A 13,979-nucleotide genomic window follows, 5' to 3' on the forward strand; every position below is an offset into this window, starting at 1 on the left:
ATGCAGGAACCAGAATCCCCTCCTCGCTGACCGTCTGGGGAGGGAACTGCCAGGTGTCTCTTTCCTTTTGTTTTTCAGCATATTTTTAAATGTTTGATAACACACACGCATTATTTTATAGTAAGGAAATCACGCCATTTTTATAAGCATTTAAATGTTAGAAAAAATAATAACCCCGCATATCCAAAAGGAATAAGTGACTAGCATGCACATTTCAAAACCCACTCCTGACAGCCTTCCTCCCTCCCACTCACCCGCCCCTTCTCAGAGAAGTTGGCCCGCCTTCTCTGCTCTATCTAGATCTCAGGAATCTGGAGAGTCAAACTGTTGCTTTCAAAGTCTTGCCAATATTAGAAACCAGTACAGAGATGGTCCCTTCCATTGACCCCTGGAGAAACTCAGGCCTAGAGCTAGCCTGCCTACTTTCAACTTTGACCCCAGGCAGAACTAGCCTTCAAAACCCTAGAAGAGAATACAGTCAGGACATAGAAGACTTTCATTCCATGGGACATCTGTCCCCACATCATATTTTCCTAACTCCAGAAACAAAGTCAAAGAAACAAACATCACATCCTGGGAAACTTGCAGAATTTCATATTTTTATCAATGCTCCATTAACTTGTCTCCTCTCTCTCTACTGCTTCCTGCCCATCTCTCACGGTTCTGATCCAAGGCCAGAACTGAAAGCCCCGCACTTTGTCCCTCATCCACTCCTGTCGGCTTAGTGTGGGTCAACTTGAGGCTGGCCAGAGGACCACACAACCAAGGAGCCTCAACCTCAGGGAGACACATGAGGGGGGTGCTTGGGTGGCACCTTGGGGAGAGCAGAACAGCCAAAGAAAAGCAACTCAGAAACGAGCAACGGGTAGAGATGAGAGGGGAGCTGGAAGCAGAAACCAGACCAAGAGCTAGTGACGTAGGCTATGGCCTGCTGGGCCAACCAACCAGACGATGGGACCTAATGGTTCTTCCTGGAGGGAAGAGAAGGAGACACTCCTCAGAGTGCCAAAGGACCCATGCTTTACGAAGTCTTTGTTTTAGCATCCCTCCGTGTTTGTCACCTGGGTCCCTGAAGAAGTGGGCTTATAGTTCCAGATAGAAGTCCCTTGCCTCTCACCCATCTATGGTTAGCACCACTCAAAGGGCAGGCTGACTAGACAGGGGAGGCTCAGAGGGATGATGCCTAAGAATGGCATATTTACTTAGCTAGAAACTAAGAGACTGTGGGTCAGTACCTCCCAAGGCCCAGCTTCTATCCCCTGCAACAAAGGGCTTGAATTCCTAATTTTCTGGTCCTGGAGGGGATTTGGCAAGACAATTTGGTAATGTGTTTCCCACAACGGCTGGCATCCAAAAGCTCTGAGTAGCCAGGAGAATTTTCTTCTCTGCTTTAAAAAAAAAAAAAAATGTTTGATTATTTTGAGGAGGCATGGATTTCTTTTTTTAAAGTGGGTCTCTTTGTATAGTCCAAGCTGGTCTCTAGTATAGCTTAGTGCAGGCCTTAGGACTCCTAATGCTCCTGCCTCCCCCTCCTTAGCCTAGGATCACAGGCGTGTCCCACCCTGGCCGCACATTTGTCAGTTTAGTGACAGGATTGTGTTTATCGTACCCAGCATGGTGTTGGACGTTCACTGGAGAATGACTGCATCTAGCTAATCAAGATGAGACTCCTCCCCTGGTTATTTTGTGGTGTGAGCAACTATTAGCCACCCCGTATTCTTCAGGATCATGGACAGTTCTCTTAAACTGACTACTCCTGCCCTTGAACCATCAGCTCCTTTTGCTTCAGGGTCTCTGCTCTATTCCTCACCTCCATCCTTCCTCAACATCACGCAAAGGCTCAGTCTCCATCCCCGGCAGAAGGGAAGGCAAGCCGGGCTTTGGTTTCAGTGCTGTTCTGGATGACCGTCCATGCCTCAGTTTCCCCCTCTATAACAAGACAAGTGTAATAACGGGACCTCTCCCCAAGATTCACGAAGAGGATGAAACACAGTGGCGCACAGGAAGCCCTGACACAGCACTTGCCTGCCGTAGTGGGCGCTTGATACATTCTAGCTGTTGCCACTCTCGGTGCCAGTGAGCTAAATTAGATCTCCATCCTTCTCAGGGCCCCCAGCACTCTTTCTTCAGAACACTCGTCACAATGTGTAATTATATTTTTGTGTTGTCTACTTGCCATTCCACCCAAGCTTAAATTCTAGGAGGGATAAACCAAATGCCTCTCACAATTATGGCTCTATTCCCAGAACCTGGTACAGTGCCTGGATGTAGTAGCTGTTTAATAAATTTCTGTTGGATGAACAAAGGAATGGAAAAATGAATAGAATACTAACATGGGCATGGATAATCGCCACCGTCCCTTCCAGCTCTAAAAGGTTCCAACTATTCTCTACTTCTTGACAGCTTTGGAAGAAAAGCTTGGAATGAGCCCTAGAGAAACGGTTTTTACTGATCCCTGGGGGAAACCCCAGGATGGCTGCGCTGACAGGTTTCTCAACACTCAAGTTGCTGCAAGAGTTACTTTGTTGTTTTATCTGAGCCTGAGAGGGAGTTTACTGAGTCTCCAGGATGGGATCAGCGCCCCTCCCTCAGTACTGCTGTAAAAAGAGGTACTACAGTGGGTACAGGAACCAAATCAAGGAAAATGAACCTTCCCATGACAGCAAGGGACATTGAGTTCTGAGCTAGGGGTCAAACCCTCACAGATCAACAGGTGACCATGGCAGTTGGCATCCTCACTCTTCCTGCCCTCTGGGGAATGGGGAGAGGGAAGAAATCTTCATGTTTCTGGAATCAAGATCTCAGGCAGGCCTGAATATTATAACCCCTTCTTTCCCCCCAGACAGCGACTACTTTCCAGGCAGCTTCTGGGGTTACCCTCTCTACACATCCCAGATCAGAAGAGAGAGTTTGAGTTCATCTAGCCGAAGATGTGTAGAGAGTTAATGAATACCAGTGTCTAAAAGCTATTCTCCGAGTAAGAAAGAAATCGATGAGCTGAAGTGTTGTCCCATTGGACGCTGTGGATGTGTAGCAAGTCCCTGCTCACCTCCTCCTGCACTGTAGGGGTAAGAAGCCACTCCAGCCCCACCACTACCTGCTCTGTAGAAGCATGGAAAGCTGGGATGTTTTGAAGATGATGCATGGGTCTTGTCCCTAAAACTTGTAACTAAATTGTTATGGAGGGTAGTTTGAGTTTGGAATCTTAATTCAGGAGCCCTAGTAGACAGAAAAAAAAATTTTAATGTGCTTTGATGTTTTTGCCATGCTTTTCAGGTTCTCAGGGACTAGAGACAGACTCAGGGACAGACATCTTTGAGTGCTGGGAATTGAATCTGGGTCCTCTAGAAGAGCAGCCAGTGCTCTTAACTACTAAGCCATCTCTCCAGCCCCCAAGAACGACAGTTCTGATGTACTTTTACAACTTAGGTCAACAAAAAACATATACAAATGCCTTCTTCCAATCAAAGACCTGCCCTGAGATGTGGGTGGGCTCAGATGTGGATCCATGTTGTAAGACCTGAGATTCCTGGGGTTCACAGTCTGACCAGTGGGTCCATCTTACAGTCTCCAAGTCTTTGTTTTCTACAACTTATAGGCAACTTGGTGAGCCATGTTCTCAGTAGACAGTGAAAGGTAATGAAATCCAAAGTCATCTTCATCAAAGTTTTATCCCAGCGCCATCATTTACCAGCTCTACAACCGGAGGCGAGTGAGCCCCGCTTTCTTCATTTGTTCAGTAGAGGTGGTGTGACCTGATACCTACTCACCGAATTCTCTACTCAGTGTGCAAAGCACTTAATGCAGTTGCTGGCACACAGTGAGAGTCCAGAACATCCCAGTCAATGAGAAAATACCAAATGCTTTTATTTGTTGCTATTGGATGCTTTTTTTTCTTTTAAAGGGGCTTAAACAATTGGATAGCTATTCTGCCAACCACATATAGCTTTAATTCCTCTAACAGCCTTTTGCCTCTGTGGGTTTAAATGTATGTATACATACATGTGAGATATATATATATATATATATATATATATATATATATATTCACGAGTGTGGGGTGCAGTTGTGTGTGCATATGTGTGTAAACATACATGCATTTGGAAACCAGAGGTTGAAGCTGAGTGTCCTACTCAACTCTGCACCTTATTTTTTTGAGAAAGGGTCTCTCACTGAATCTGGAGATCATCAACTGACTAGATGGCTTGGCCAGTGAGCTCCATAGATCTGACTCTGCTTCCCAGCACTGGGGTTATAAAAGGTCTATAACACCAGTATCCTTAAGTCAATACTTGGGATCCAACATAAGAACTGTGCTGGCATGGCAAGGACTTTACAAAGCCATTTCTTTAGGCCCTAAAATTCCTTTGTTTTACCAAGTCTCTGCCCCTGACTTTGTTAAATCTCTGACCCTGAGTTTTCCCATCTCTCAAGTGGAATTGTAAAAAGTTCTTACCCTATGTTTGCTTAAATAAACAGTGTGCTCTTACAGAGTACCAAGATCAAAGACTGGCACATCATCTCTCCGTGAGCTAAAAAATACCCAGAAAAGTAGAAAATAATGGTACCTCCTCCTTGGACCAAGGTTCCACAGATAGTTGATGACTAAAGTAGAAAGAATGTTTCTTGAAGGCTCTGATAGAGGTAGCATTTGCAAACTGTGAGCCAGAAGGCTGCCCCAGCACCCCTCCACCCTCTTGGGGTGATGCTGGAGAATGCTGACTCCAGCATGGAGCCCCTCTCACCATGTCCCAATCCGCCTCACTCCATTTAGCTCTAGCAATCCAATTCCCTTTCCTCAACCCGGAAATCGATGTTTAATTAACACATTATTGGAAAAATAAACACAGTCTTCAATGGGACTGCAACGAAACTAATGCAGCTCAGCTTGGGGGATGCAGAGGGGCTCCTCCATCAGAGAAACACTTCTCTTAGTGCCTGCTTCTCAACCAAGAAAAAGCTCCTTTTTTCTCCCTGGGATCTACCAGCCCGGAGAATCCCAGTCTTTTCCCTTTCTGCTCCAGTCTTTCTGTCTCTGGGGAGCAGCCTCTAGTCCTCTTGCCTTACCCAACAAGGCAGAATGTAGGAAGATTAGCTTATCTTCAGTGCAAAGATTATTGCTCTTTGGGAATGAGGGAAACTTCTGGGAACCCCTTCTGTGTCACCATGCAGGGTTCCATTTCCTCCTTTTCTTCACATTGAATCAACCCTCATTTAAACCTAAGATCACTAGCAGCTCCCTTACCCTAGCTGAGGTGAGGGGAAGGAGACCAGCAATGACTGACCAGGATGATGACCATAAAAGCCTTGCCCAGACCCTAGGAACTGATATAAAGATTTCCCTTAGGACTATTTCCTCTTCTAGTTCTTAGTAAAGATGTCCCTCTCCTCCATGCCTCCATGCAGAGTACAGAGCACGGTCTCCAGGTAGACACCTAAGCTTCGACCTAAGGTGTGCTATTTCTTGCTGACTATCCTAAATATGCTAGTTAGGCTCTCCAACCAGTAGCTTCCTCATCAAATGAGGATGCTGTCCACCTAACAAAACAGAAGAATCAGATCCTAATTCCAGGACCATGGACAGCACAGTGCCCTATCCTTCCCCACCTGCCTAAGGCCCTGGATCACAATAGGAAACAGAGATGGGTTTCCAGTTCTCTTATCTTCTGCCCACCTTCCACCATTCTAAACCACATAACTCCCTCCTCAGATGGTAACATAAAGTAAAGGGTCACTGAGACACGGGAGACAGAATTCCTAAGTGCCATTAAAAAAAATATCTAGGAACAGTTTCACTCCTAGATTAGAAGCCCCAGTTTCTAATCATGACTCCTTGGACCAACACCAACTTCTTAAGCATATCCCAGAGTGTGGGAAAGCTCTCAGAATCAACTCCACACACAGATGGGTTACAGCACAGGTTAAGGTCAGAGCCTTCAAACCCAGGCCTGTCAACCCCTACCCAGTGACCTTGAATGTAATCTTTTCATTGCTGTTTTTTGTTGGTTTGTTTTTGGTTTGGTTTGGCTTGGTTTGGTTTGGGTTTTTGTTGTTGTTGTTGTTGTTGTTGAGACAGGCTTTCTCTGTGTAACAAACATCCCTGGCTGTTCTAAAACTCTCTTTGTAGACCAAACTGGTCTAGAATTCACAGAGATCTGCTTACTTCCACCTCATTTTGGTTATCTTCTAACCAGACTGTCAGGGAGGGACAAGATGGAGTGAATAGCATGGGTCAAGGACTAAGCACAGTGCCTCATACATAGTCAGGAATCAAATATCACCATTCACTCCAGTAAGACTGCTTGGAGTAGCAGGAGGAGACACAAGAGTGGTGGGGCTAGTTAGAATATCTAGGTCTTAATCCTTTAGAAATTGGGGACACCTGGAAGTGTCACTGGAGAATGGCTCTCTTCTTGGTTACCTTCTTGAGATAAAATTGGATTTTTGTTTCTAGCATGCCCCCTTCTTTTCTCTGTTCCATTAAGAAAAAGTAGGTGATGTCATCTCAAAGAAGAATGACCATATATTTTATCATCCAAACCGGGACACTGTTGTGACTTAATAATTAGACTAGGACATAGTCTTAAAGAGGAACTGTCAACAAACCAGGGCATTCATTTACACCATGTCAAGGTCACACAGTAGTGACTAGATGTCATGCTTCAAGGTTCTGGCCAAGGATAAACCTTTTCTGGTTATAAAGCTCCTTATTCTCTGCCCATCCCCTCCTCAAACAAACAAATGCACTCTTGGCTAGAATCTCTAACTCCATCCGGGTCATTCACCTCTAACCCCCATTCAAGGTCATTTTCTCTAATGCCCACATAGGGTCATTCAAGTCCAAGCCTAGGGTGGAGCAGGGAAGACTGGCAAAAGACCCTCACATACACTCAACACCATCAGTATCTCCAACCAGTGTCTTTAAGGACAAGAATGAAGCATGCTGAGTATAGGGCTATACAGTCCTCCTTAAGAATTGAGAGCTAATTGCCTGGGAGAGCCTACCAGCACCTCAGATCCAGACTGTCAGGATGTAGACATGGGGTCCCTATATCTTGAATCATGGAACCCCTATAACATCTATGTCTACCACTGATGGGCAGGATGGCATGTGAATTGAGAACAGTGACCACTCCCCAACACACACACACACACACACACACACGCACATGCATGCTCACGAGTCTCTTCTTCCAACACCTTCAAAGGCTAGCCTTGATTCACAATCTGGCTCTAACAACCTGAGAACAGAACCCACCAGGAACCTTCTAGCCTTAAAACCCTGAAACATCATCCCAAATTTCTTTAGCTCTACAGACATTCCACTTGTTCTTCTACAAGGCTCACTTGCCACTCCCTCTCACCAAGCTCTCACTCCCTGATGAATGAAGGAGAGTCAACAGACAGCTGTGAAGAGGCTAGCACAACAGCATCTGGGAAACTGAGATTCTAGCTGTGTCCACACCAGTGTTACAGCTAATTTCAACAAGTCATTTCATCCATGAGCCTTGCTTTCCTCTTCTGTATTTGAGGGCCCTGAAAGAGAAGGTGGCTTATTTCTCTTTTCCTTCTAACCATATAATGTGAAGATAATGGGATTATGCCCTTAAAAAAGTCAGTTTTGAGTTCAAGCCCTTGATCTGCTCATTTTCTCAGATTACTTTAGTGATATCTGGGTCCACAAAGCAATACTGGCATGCTTTGAATTGTTTGGAGGACTAAATGAGATACTATATTGAGAAAAAAATCTTGGGTGTGAAGAGAGTGTATAATATGTCCATCATTTGTACTCCTATGAGGGTGGGGATGGCAAGGGACCATGAGGGAGCATAGTGACTCTGAGCCAGCATGAGAAAGCGTTTTCTCCTGAACTCGGCAAGTTCGCATTTGACAACTCCTCCATGAGATCTAGACTTGCAGAAAGAACTAAGAGAGCCCTGAGCAAAGTTCAGCTTTCCCAGAAGGCAATATGCTAGGGCAAAGATTGATCCATCCCTGAATCCACATGGTTCTTCCCTCCGATCAGCAGATATTTGTTTGAACACCCCCCACCCCACACACTATGAGCAAAGGAATGTCCTCTGCCCTGGGAACACTGCAATGGATAAAAATTAAGCCCCTCACCTCACACACCTCACAGAGCTTGCCTTCTCTAGGCAGAAATGAAGGACAGTCTATCAAGATATTAGACAATATTCAGTAATGATCAGCTCATTAAAGCCAAAGGCAGTATGATGGGCAGGAGTGCCACCAGAACATTAAAAGGGGCTATTTTCGAAAGTGGGCCAAGAAAGGCCTCTCTGAGGAGGTGCCATTGGGCTTTGACCCACAGGGAGGGACTGAGCTCTGGTATCACAGCCCCTACTCCCAGTCTAGTACAGCCACCTGTGGCTGGCCCAGACACACAGATGCACTTGCTTCATCCGCAGAAAAGCCACAACTAGCCTACATATCAGAGCTGCAGCGCAACTAGCTCTTCCCCAGGACGGTGCACACTGAGGGCCATGAGGCCGGACAACTGGGACAGCGTATATTTCCAGGTGGCAAGCCTGGGAAGGGATGCTTGCCTCCTTTGCAATGCTCCCATCTACACCTGAAAGGGCATACAAGGCAAGCACAGCCCAAGATCCCGAGAGCGAGCTTTATTCTGGGTCTGCCACAGTAATCCACCTCGGAGGCATCCAGCTCCCCAACTCTCCCCTTTCCCCAGCAAGGACACAAGTCTTTCTCCCTACCTCCTCAAGGTCAGCTCCAGGAAGAGAGGACGACTTGGGAGAGATGGGACTATTCACATTTTGCTTTAAGGAATTTTTTTTTTAATGTTTTCCGATTTCACTTATAATTGGTAATAAAGTGACACACCTCTAGTTGAAGAAGAAGGGGAAAATGGCGTCTAGTAGTCACAGCAGCTGAAGTCAGAAGCCAGAGAAAACAGGGGCTCTAGCTGATTTCATGGCCAAGGACAGTTTCAGCTCTTGCAGGCTGCAGCCTTCACCAAGGCCGCACCACCCAAGGGGTAGCTGATACCTCCTGGGAAAGCAAGGCCTTTCTCTGAGCTCAGCCCAGAGCTCTGGGGAGGTATCAGGGGAAACCCTTCATTTCACCCACCTTGTCCCTTCTCCCCCTCCAGTCTGCATCCACCCACCCATCACCCTTGAGCTTACCCGCCCACAGTTTTGCTTGGTGGACTGGGGATTTCACTTGAGACTTCCCGCTGGAATTGCAAACAGCTCCCTCCCCCCACTTCTTTTCTGCTTCCTTGAAAAACCCTATTCCTCTCTCCCCTATGAATGCCCCCCAGTTTCACCTTCCTTCCCCCTTAGTACCCTACCTCCCAAGAAGACACATATCCAATACACACTGCCACCCAGCACAAAACGTCAGGCAGCCTCCTATTCGAGCCACACACGTACAGGGTTGAAAATCCCATGTCATCCAATCGGAGGCATGCCACTGTCTGGAAAAACACAAACACCGTTCTAGCCCCCATACAAAAGGCCACACAAAGGCCACCAAGAATTTCAAGACCATGCATTGCCTATACATCAGAGAGCTGGGGTAGGACAAAGACATCGATCTATTCTCCCAACGAACCACAAGTCTCAGGGATATTCTGCAGTGCCCTCTGGTTGACACAGTCCACTGATCAGGGTTGTGTGTGTTGGCGTGTGTGAGAGCACAAAGCCATGTGCATGGGGGTGGGGGCTGTGTCTGCTCCCCAGGCATCAAGTTCCCCCAGAGGTAATCCAGTCCAGACCCCGTTTTCCCCTGCAACCTCCCTTCAGTGTGCCGCAAACATAGGTTTCACGGATGGTTAAATTGGATCATTATCACTGAGTGCTTATTTGTCCCCCCCAAAAAAATCATTAATGTCATTTACCCACCTCCTTATGAGGTCTCCTCCCCCAAAAGACTCTCCAACATACTAATCCTATGAACTGCGACACACCACAGCATTTAGAAAAGAATAATAGCAAGAGGGGAAAAACGGCAGCGGTGGCAAGGAGAAGATGAGGCTTTAGCATTACTGTGTTCCCTGGATGACGATGGGCAAAGAGGCCATGGCTGGATATGGAAGTGGGGGAAGAGGCAAAGGCAACAACAAAACCAAGCGAATGCAATCAAGTCCTAGGTCGCCTGTGTATGAGAGGATATGTGTGCAAACGCGTGTGCTGTTGCGTGTGTGGATGTGCCGACTTAGCCCTCCTATCAGAAGGCTGCATCCGTGTGGCATGTAGGAAAGGCCATCGCACCACTGTTGTGTTGCAAAAAGACAAAAAAAAAAGAGCCGCATAGTCATCAGAATCAGAATTTTTCATGGAGATGGAAAGGGCTGAAGGAAAGGGGGGTTGGGTAGAGGGTAGAGGGGGCAGTGCATAGAAATGGCAGGCAAGACCATGGCAGGATGGTAGAAGGATGGAGGGGAAATTGGTGGTGAGGTGAACAAAACTGCACGCACACAGAGACACAAACACACACAAAACCCAAACACCAACCCCACCGCCGCCTTCAGTGTTCATCCAAGGCTGACAACCCGACCCCATCTCTCCGCCGCTTCTCAGAGCCCCCAAAGCTGGTGCCGATGGATTTGTGTATCTCAGTTTTGCAGCAGTGGGCTAATTACAACCAAGCCCCCTCACCAAATTAACCCCTCCCCTCCCTCCCCCTCTCTCTCTTTCTCTCTCTCTCTCTTTCTCTAAAAGGCCAATTGAAGAATAATGTGTTTTTAGAGATAATGGATTTTTTTTCAAGGAGCGAGAGAAAGGGGGGATACAGGACAGAAATTCTGCAAATCGGTGACTTCCAACCTCACCTCCGTGTCCCCTCACGTCCCCATTCACTGGAGCATCTCATCTACCGTTCTCCGACCATTCCCTTGTCCCCCACCACCCAAAAGAAAAGACCTTCCTACCATGCACATCGACAAACACACCAACCGCCACCCAATCTCAGTAGCCGATCTCAAAACCCAAGCATCAATCCACCTCGATACATCCCTTCCTTATATAAGCAGCAACCATCAACATAAGAACGCAGCATTAAAAAGAAAGCAACGAAAACGGAGGCCAAACCCCCACCAGTCCCCCCAGTAATTAATAATAGGGAGCTACCAGAGAAGCAAAGACGCATTAGTCTCTCAAAATCTAGAATTCCTTTGATTCCTGGTCTCACTTCTTAAGAAGCAATTTTCAAAAATTATGATTCCATTAGAAAGGGCCAGAAAGCTCCAGAAAAGGGCATTTGCACAGTCCAGTTGTTAAAAAAAAAATTTTAACCCAGCCCTGTTGCTCAATTTAATAGCGAACTTCCAGCGTCCAGCCTTTTCCCCCTTCTCTCAAAAGGAAGGTTGGCTTACAGGATGAACCCAGGGCTGCAGAAAATGGGCCAAGAGCCCTTACTCCATTCCCCAATAACAACAAAAAAAAAATCAAACAATGAGAATACGTCTACACAACCAGCACCCGTCTGAAATATCGTTTACCCCTATATGACTTAGGCAGATTAAGCCTGAAGATTAAGAAAGAAAAATACCGGCTTTGCCTAGTCTCTCCCACCATCCTCTCGACACACAACCAGCAGCCCTTAGGTAAACTTGCCCATCATAGCCAGCGGGACCAGTGTAACTTGAAAGGCGACGCTGAAGCCCTTGAACGATGAAGGAAGGCTCTATCCAGAACAGCACATTAAGAAAGGGACAGTTCTTCGGGCTCCGCTGACTAACCTCCAGGTGCCCCCGGATAGACTATCCCAGCAACCAAGTGGCCCAGAGTGCTGGCAGTTCAAATTTCCTTCAGACCCTTCATCACAAAGACATGCGGTCATCTGACCCCCGAAACTACACCATCCTCCAGGTGTGACAAGGAGTGCCCTCCTCTCTCTCAGAGCCATCATCTAGACCCAGAGTAGGAAAAAAAATCATTCCGAATGTTGGGGTGCATCCGGGTGGTAAAAGAAACACTCTCTCCCCAAAGCGGGAATAGCTGAAAGAAGCGGAGAGAAGATAGCTCCTATTCTATCTACTCTTAAGTGGGCCAACTGGGATCACTCTGTCCTAGACTAGTCTTACCTTTGCAATAATAATAATAATAATAAAACAAAATAAAGATCAAGGAAGAGGAAACCCACTCTACCTAAACCCAATAATGGTTCGCAGTATATATACATATATATATATATATATACACACATAATTTTCTCATTGTATAATGGCTTTTTGAGACAAATAGAAGAGGTGAGCAATTAATTTTTGAAACAAGTATTCACAGGGTAAGTCACCTGCAAGGCAGCAGAGCCCATAGGTTGCTATTACATCACTAGCTTAGGAAAGGATGGGGGCTGGGGGACAGATTTTTTTTTCATTGTCATCAGTACAATGTTACTAGAGCAGTTAAGTTTTGTGGTTAAAAAAGAGAAAGGGAAAGAGCCCAAACTCTGACTACAACACAAAGCTTTGGGGGAAAAAAAAAAAACAACCCATTGAAGCAAGCTTTAAGGTCACTGAGAGCTTGCAAAACCCACAGTGCTTACACAGAGTGGAAGTTTTCAGACAAGCTTGCTACTAAATCATTAATATAAACAAATGGAAGGCAGAGGAGGAAGATTTCCCTTGTAACTGATCCAAAGAGTACACACACACGCTCATGCACCTTCACACACACATACACACACACATTTCTTTTTTTCACATCTTGAGTGTGCCACTTCCCCAAGATAACAGGAGTCCAAGCTAAAATTTTACTCAATGACCTTTCCACACCCCCTCCAAAAAAATTACATACGAGTGTGTGTATACACACAGACACATACTCTCTCACACACACACCTCGGTTCCTTAACAGTTAGGGGAAATCCCTGTCAACATCCTGTTTTATCTTCTTGTGTTTCTCAAAGTCCCTTCTCCAGGAAAAGAAAGTGGCTTCAAAATGTTTAAAAAAAAAAGTATTAAGCTAAAATGAGAGACTGACATCATTTCGGATTAATAATTCAATCAAATAGAAGAAAGCCTTTAAAAAAAAGTAAGTAAGTTTTTAAAAATGAGGAAGAGCATAATAAATCTAAAACATTTTCTGACTTTCCTAACGTCTGGAACAGAGAGACTCAACTTCCCGGAGAAAGCGAAGTAAAGGAAGAAGAGTTGAAAAGCCATTCCCATGGTCAGTAAAGGTCCTCAAATTCGGCTTTAAAAAAAAAAAAGGAGGAAGAAAAAATAAGAAAGAAAGAAAAAATCTAGGTTGGTCGCTCTCAACAGAAAACTTCTACCCTCGCAGGTTCAACCTCTTCCCCAATGGATAAAACCAGGAGTCCTTTAGCCTCTTGCCTGCCTTTCCCCCCAGAATCTTACCTCCGGGTTGAACCGAAGAGTTGGGAATCTGTCAGTTTGGTGTTTAATCAACTGAGTTTGCAGGGTGTTTCCTCCTTGGAAAGAGTCAAATTCCAGAATCTTTCTGACTCCTTTTTCCTTTTCCTTTCTTCTCTTTCTCTCTTTTTCTCTCTGTGGGAAGGAGTGGCAGGGAAGAAGGGAGGATGCTGGAGGTGCGAGAAGCAGGTCCTGTCTGTCTGGAGCTGCCGGTGGCTGGTGAGGGGAGGGCACGCTGCTGCCTCTCCCTCTCAGTGAGTTGCGTGCAAGCGGAGATGTGTAGGGCTGCGCTCTGAGCCTGAGACTGCCGGAGGAGCCCAGGAATTTCACGCACTCCAGAGCTGGCCCCTCCCTCTCCCACACAGACCCCGGCATTTAAAGAGACAGCTAAGGCTGCCTGGCTCTGGGCTTCACCTCTTCCCTGGGTGCTTTGCAAACACCTAGAAGAGATCATCTGGGAAGGGGCAGCACTCTGTAGCCATCTGTGAGTAAGACCTAAGACCTGTGCTCGGAAGTATCATTGGCCCCTCACCCCAGCCTGAGAGAAGAGTTCCTCTCCAGAAATGGAACAAGAATCCAAATAAAGATTTTTTTTTAAAAAAAAAAAAAAGAAGAAGAAGAA

General features: G+C 46.1%; 1 protein-coding gene across 33 annotated transcripts in view; it reads right to left on the reverse strand.

Moving 5' to 3' along the window:
* The window catches only part of Nrxn3 (neurexin 3), a 1,560,627-nt gene extending 1,546,994 nt beyond the window's left edge, over positions 1 to 13,633 (reverse strand). For 31 of the 33 annotated variants that reach the window (XR_009057835.1, XR_009057834.1, XM_057782568.1 and 28 more), the window contains exon 1: positions 13,343 to 13,633. The gene's annotated coding sequence lies outside the window, so the exon portion shown is untranslated. Of the gene's footprint in view, positions 1 to 11,532; positions 11,638 to 11,722; positions 11,786 to 13,342 lie in introns of those variants that run through there. The other 2 variants (XM_057782532.1, XM_057782531.1) reach the window with 2 other exon arrangements.
* Positions 13,634 to 13,979: the final 346 nt, after the last annotated feature.

The sequence above is a fragment of the Chionomys nivalis genome, chromosome 10 (assembly GCF_950005125.1).
Source record: "Chionomys nivalis chromosome 10, mChiNiv1.1, whole genome shotgun sequence".
Lineage (NCBI taxonomy): Eukaryota > Metazoa > Chordata > Mammalia > Rodentia > Cricetidae > Chionomys > Chionomys nivalis.